Genomic DNA, 6836 nt, shown 5'->3' on the forward strand with positions numbered 1-6836 from the left:
GAACATCTGAAACCCGACAAGAAATAGAAAAAATGGAAAAATATGAGCAGGGACTCAAGGAATTGAAAGACAATATGAGGCACATGAATATACTTGTTGTGGGTGTCCCAGAATGAGAACAGAAGGGAAAAGGAGGAGAAAAACTAATGGAGGAAATTATCACTGAAAATTTCCCAACTCATGAAAGACTTAAAATTACAGATCCAAGAAGTGCAGCATATCCCAAAGAGAATACAGTCAAATAGACATACTCAAAGAGATTTAATCTTCGAGTCAGAATGTCAGAGGTCAAAGAGAAAGAGAGAATCTTGAAAGCAGCAAGAGAAAAGCAATCCATCATGTACAAGGGAAGCCCAATAAGACTATGCATAGATTTCTCAGCACAAACCATGGAGGTGAGAAGACAGTGGGATGATATATTTAAATTACTAAAAGAAAAAAACTACCAACCATGAATTCTATATCCAGCAAAATTGTCCTTCAAAAATGAGGGAGGGTGGGCCACGGTGGCTCAGCAGGCAAGAATGCTCGCCTGCCAGGCCAGAGGACCCAGGTTCGGTTCCCGGTGCCTTCCCATGTTTAAAAAAATGAGGGAGAAATTAAAACATTTTAGACAAAAATCACTGAGAGAATTTGTGACCAAGAGACCAGCTCTGCAAGAAATACTAAAGGGAGCACTAGGGACAGATACGAAAAGACAGAAGAGAGAGGTGTGGAGAAGAGAGTAGAAAGGAAGACTATGAGTAAATGTGAAAAGAAGGAAAATTAGATATGACATATAAAATCCAAAAGGCAAAATGATAGCAGGAAGTACTACCCTTGCAGTAATAACACTAAATGTTAATGGATTAAACTCCCCAATCAAAAGACATAGACTGGCAGAATGGATTAAAAAACAGGACCCATCTATATGCTGTCTCTACTCAAAGGACATGAGGGCAAGGACACAAACGGACATTTGCACACCAATGTTTATAGCAGCATCATTTACAATTACCAAGAGATGGAAACAGCCAAAATGTCCATCAACAGATGGGTGGCTAAACAAACTGTGGCATATGCATACAATGGAATATTATGCAGCTGTAAGACAGAATAAAGTTATGAAGTATGTAACAACATGGATGGACCTTAAGGACGTTATGCTGAGTAAGATTAGCCAAAAACAAAAGGACAAATACTGTATGGTCTCACTGATATGAACTGACATTAGTAAATAAACTTGGAATATTTCATTGGTAACAGAGACCATCAGGAGATAGAAATAGGGTAAGATATTGGGTAATTGGAGCTAGGGGATACAGATTGTGCAACAGGACTGAATGTAAAAACTCAGAAATGGACAGCACAATACCACCTAACTGTAAAGCAATTATGTTAAATCACTGAATGAAGCTGAATGTGAGAATGATAGAGAGAGGAGGGCTGGGGACATAAATGAAATCAGAAAGAAACATAGAAGATAAAGATTGAGATGGTATGATCTAGGAAGGCCTAGAGTGTGTAATGATAGTGACTAAATGTACAAATTAAAAAAAGTTTTTGCATAAGGAAGAACAAAGGAATGTCATTACTGCAGGGTGCTGAAAATAGATGGTAATTAATATTTTAAATTTTCAACTTATGTGTGAGACTAAAGCAAAAAAATGTTTATTTGGTACAAAATTTATATTTTGACTAGTGCATGTCCTAATATAACTTATGTAGATAGTTGTTTGAACAACATAAATACATGGAATCTTGAATAGGACATGAGATTTTGTTGGTTTGTCCAGAGTGATGCCCCAATGAATTCCAGAGTGATTTGATCAGTGAGTGGAAAAGTATTTGCAAAGTCCCCTCCAGGGGAATTGTGAGAATAGGGGAAAATTCAACCTCCCCAAGTTGAATTCTTTATATTCTCACAAGCAGTGTGGACAACCAAAGCTATAGGCTGAGCCCCCAGTCCTGGGGTTTGTTCATATGAAACTTAACCCCACAAAGGATAGGTCAAGCCTACTTAAAATTAGGCCTAAAAGTCACCCCCAAGAGAGCCTCTTTTGTTGCTCAGATGTGACCTCTCTCCAGCCAACACAACAAGCAAACTCACCACCCTCGCCGTGTCTATGTGGGACATGACTCCCAGGGGTGTGGACCTTCCTGGCAACGTGGGACAGAAATCCTAGAATGAGCTGAGAACCAGCATCAAGGGATTGAGAAAACCTTCTCGACCGAAAGGGGGAAGAGTGAAATGAGACAACATGTCAATGGCTGAGAGATTCTAAACAGAGTCGAGAGGTTATCCTGGAGGTTATTCTTACACAGTAAGTACATATCACCTTGTTATCCAAGATGTAATGGAGAGGCTGGAGGGAACTACCTGAAAACATAGAGCTGTGTTCCAGTAGCCATGTTTCTTGATGATGATTGTATAATGATATAGCTTTAACAATGTGACTGTTTGATTGTGAAAACCTTGCGTCTGATGCTCCTTTTATCTACCGTGTCAACAGATGAGTAGAACATATGGAATGAAAATAAATAATAGGGGGAACAAATGTTAAAATAAATTTAGTTTGAAATGCTAGCGATCAATGAAATGGAGGGGTAAGCGGTATGGTATATATATATTTTTTCTGTTTTCATTTTATTTTTATGTTGTCTTTTTATTTCTTTTTCTGAATTGATGCAGGTGTTCTAAGAAATGATCATGGTGATGAATACACAACTATGTGATGATGTCGTGAATTACTGATTATATATGTAGAACAAAATGATCATATGTTAAGAATGTTTGTGTTTCTTTCTTGTAATTTTTTTTGAAAATTTAAAAATTAATTTAAAAAAGGGGGAAAGAACTAATATCAAAGACCTAACTGAACAACTGAAGAAACTAGAGAAAGAAAATCAAACTAATCCCAAAGCAAACAGAAGAAAAGAAATAGCAAATATCAAAATGGAAATAGATGAAATTAAGAATAAAAAACAATAGAGAATCAATAAGAACAAGTTGGTTCATTTAGAAGATCAATAAAACTGACTAACCCTTAGCTAGATTTACAAAGTCAAAAAGAGAGAAGATTCAAACAAATAAAATCAGAAATGAGAGGAGGTTCATTACATTGGACCTATAGCAATGAAAAAGATCATGAGGATACAGTGAACAACTATATACTCACAAAGTAAATAACTTAGATGAAATGGACAATTTCTTAGAAACAAATGAACAACATATACTGACTTGAGAAGAAATAGAAGACTTCAACAAACTAATTACAAGTAAGGAGATTGAATCCATCATCAAAACCTCCCTACAAAGAAAAGCCCAGGAGAGGATGGCTTTGCAGGGGAATTTTACCAAATATTCCAAGAAGTATTAACACCATTCCTGCTCAATTTTTTTTCTTTTTTTATTAATTTTGAAAATTTTTTAAACATAACAAACAAATACAAACATTCTTACCATATGATCATTCCATCCTACATATATAATCAGTAATTCACAATGTCATCACATAGCAGCACATTCATTATGATCATCTCCCAGAACATTTGCATCAATCCCAAAAAAGAAATAAAAAGAAAACAGAAAAAAATTCATGTATACTATTCCCCCTACTCTTACCCCCCACCCTTTCTCCCCACCGACCACCAGCATCTCAACCCACTAAATCCACCCCAACATTTGTCCCCCCCATTATTTTTAATCATATGTTTTACTCATCTGTCAAAAACATAGGAAAAAGGAGCACCAGACACAAGGCCCCTGTAATCACACAGTCACACTGAGAAAGCTATACCACCACATAATCATCTTCAAGAAACATGGCCACTGGAACACAGCTCCACATTTTCAGGCTGTTCCCTCCAGCCTCTCCACTGTACCTCAACCAAATAGGTGATATCTATTCAATGCATAAGAACAACTTCCAGGATAACTTCTCGACTCCACCAGGAATCTCTCAGCCACCGACACTCTACATTGTTCCACTTTGCTTCTCCCCTCCCTCAGTCAAGAAGATCCTCCCAATCCCCCAATGCCAAGTCCCAGTTCACTCCAGGACCCCTTCCAGGAAGGTCCACACCCCTGGGACTCATGTCCCATGTAGAAAGCGGGAGGGGGGGTGAGTTTGCCTATCATTTCCACTGAGAGAGAGAGAGACCACATCTGAGCAACAAAAGAGGCTCTCTTAAGGGTGACTCTTAGGCTTAATTTTAAGTAAACTTAGTCTATCCTTTTTGGGATTAGGTTTCATATGAACAAACACCAAGATTGGGGGCTCAGCCTATTGCTTTGGTTGTCCCCACTGCTTGTGAGAATATCAGGAATTCTCCCCATGGGGAGGTTGGATTTTCCCCCTTTCTTGCCATTCCCCCAGGGGGACTTTGCAAATACTTTTTTATCCACTGTTCAAATCACTCTGGGATTTATTGGGGCATCACTCTAGACAAACCTACAAAATCTCATGCCCTACCCAAGTTTCCATGTACTTATGGTGTTCAATTAAGCTGTTCACATAAGTTATGTTAGGAACTGAACTAGTCAAAATATAAATTTTGTACCAAATACCGATTTTTGCTTTAGTCTCACAAGTAAGTTAAAATTTTAAAATATTAATTACCATCTATTTTCAACACCCTGCAGCATTGATATTCCTTTCTTCTTCCTCATGCAGAAACATTTTTAAATTTGTACATTTAGTCACTATCATTGTACATTCTAGGCATTTCTAGATTATACCATTGCACACCAATGGTCTTTATTGTATATTTTTCCTTCTGATTTCCTTTATGCCCCCAGGCCTCCTCCATCATTCTCAAATTTGGCTTCATTCAGTGTTCTAACATAATTGTATTACAGTTAGGTAGTATTGTGCTATCCGTTTCTGAATTTTTACAATCAGTCCCGTTGCACGATCTCTATCCCTTCCCTTCCAATTACCCAATATCTACCCTATTTCTATCTCTTGATAGTCTCTGTTCTTAACTGAAATTCTCCAAGTTCATTCACTAATGTTAGTTCATATCAGTGAGATCATACGGTATTCATCTTTTATTTTTGGCTAATCCCACTCAGCATAATGTCCTTAAGGTCCATCCATGTTGTTACATATTTCATAATTTTATTCTGTCTTACAGCTTCATGATATTCCATTGTATGTATATACCACAGCTTGTTTAGACACTCGTCTGTTGACGGACATTTTGGACATTTCCATCTCTTGGCAATTGTAAATAATACTGCTATAAACATTGGTGTGAAAATGTCCATTTGTGTCCTTGTCCTCATGTCCTCTGAGTAGGTACTTAGCAATGGTATTGCTGGGTCATATGGCAATTCTATATTTAGCTTCCTGAGGAACCGTGAAACTGCCTTCCATGGTGATTGTACCATTTGACATTCCCACCAACAGTGGATAAGTGTGCCTCCTTCTCCACGTCCTCTCCAGCACTTGTCCTTTTCTGTTTTATTGATAATGACCATTCTGGTGGGTGTGAGATGATATCTCATTGTGGTTTTGATTTGCATTTCCCTAATAGCCAAGGAAGTTGAGCATCTTTTTATGTGCCTTTTTGCCATTTGTATCTCCTCTTCTGAGAAGTGTCTGTTCAATTCTTTTGCCCATTTTGTAATTGGGTTTTCTGTCTTTTTGTTGTTGAGTTGAAAAATCTCTTTATATATTCTACTAGAACTTTATCTGATATAATATTTCCAAATATTGTCTCTCATTGTGTTGGCTGCCTTTTTATTTTCTTGACAAAGTTATTTGATGCACAAAAGTGTTTAATTTTGAGGAGCTCCCATTTATTTATTTATTTATTCAATGCTCATGCTTTGGGTGTAAGGTTTAGGAAACTGCCTCCTATTATAAGATTTATAAAGTATTTCCCTACAATTTCTTCTAAAAATTTTATGGTCTTGGATCTAATATTTAGATCTTTGATCCATTTTGAGTTAAATTTTGTATAGAGCATGAGATATGGATCCTCTTTCATTCTTTTGCATGTGGATACCCAGTTCTCTAGGCACCATTTATTGAAGAGTCTGTTCTGTCCCAGGTGAGTTGACTTGACTGCGTTATCAAAAACCAGTTGTTCATAGATGACAGGGTCTATATCTGAACATTCTATTCGATTCCATTGATCAGTATATCTATCTTTATGCCAGTTCCATGCAGTTTTGACCACTTTAACTCCATAATACGCCTTAAAGTCAGGTAGTGTGAGACCTCTGACTTCATTTTCCATTCTCAGGATACTTTTAGCTATTTGGGGCACCCTGCCCTTCCAGATAAATTTGGTTATTAGTTTCTCTGTTTTTGAAAAGTAACTTTTTGGGATTTTAATTGGTATTGCATTGAATCTGTAAATCAATTAGGTAGAATTGACATTCTAACTATATTTATTCTTCCAAACACAGAATGCCCTTCCATTTATTTAGGTCTTCTGTGATTTATTTTAACAATTTCTTGTAGTTTTCTTTGTATAGGTCTTTTGTATCTTTAGTTAAATTTTTTCCTAAATATTTTATTTTTTTGGTTGCAATTGTAAATGGAATTCTTTTCTTGATTTTCCCTTCAGATTGTTCATTACTAGTGTATAGAAACACTACAGATTTTTGAGTGTTGATCTTGTAATCTGCCACTTTGCTGTACTCATTTTTTAGCTCTAATAGTTTTGTTGTGGATTTTCATGGTTTTTTGATGTATAGTATCATATCATCTTCAAACAGTGAGAGTTTTACTTCTTCCTTTCCAATTTTGATGTCTTGTATTACTTTTTCTTGTCTAATTGCTCTGGCCAAAACTTCCAACCTGTTCAAATTTTTCAAAAAAAAGTTGAAGAAAAAGGAACTT

This window comes from Tamandua tetradactyla, chromosome X, assembly GCF_023851605.1.
Source record: "Tamandua tetradactyla isolate mTamTet1 chromosome X, mTamTet1.pri, whole genome shotgun sequence".
NCBI classification, from domain to species: domain Eukaryota; kingdom Metazoa; phylum Chordata; class Mammalia; order Pilosa; family Myrmecophagidae; genus Tamandua; species Tamandua tetradactyla.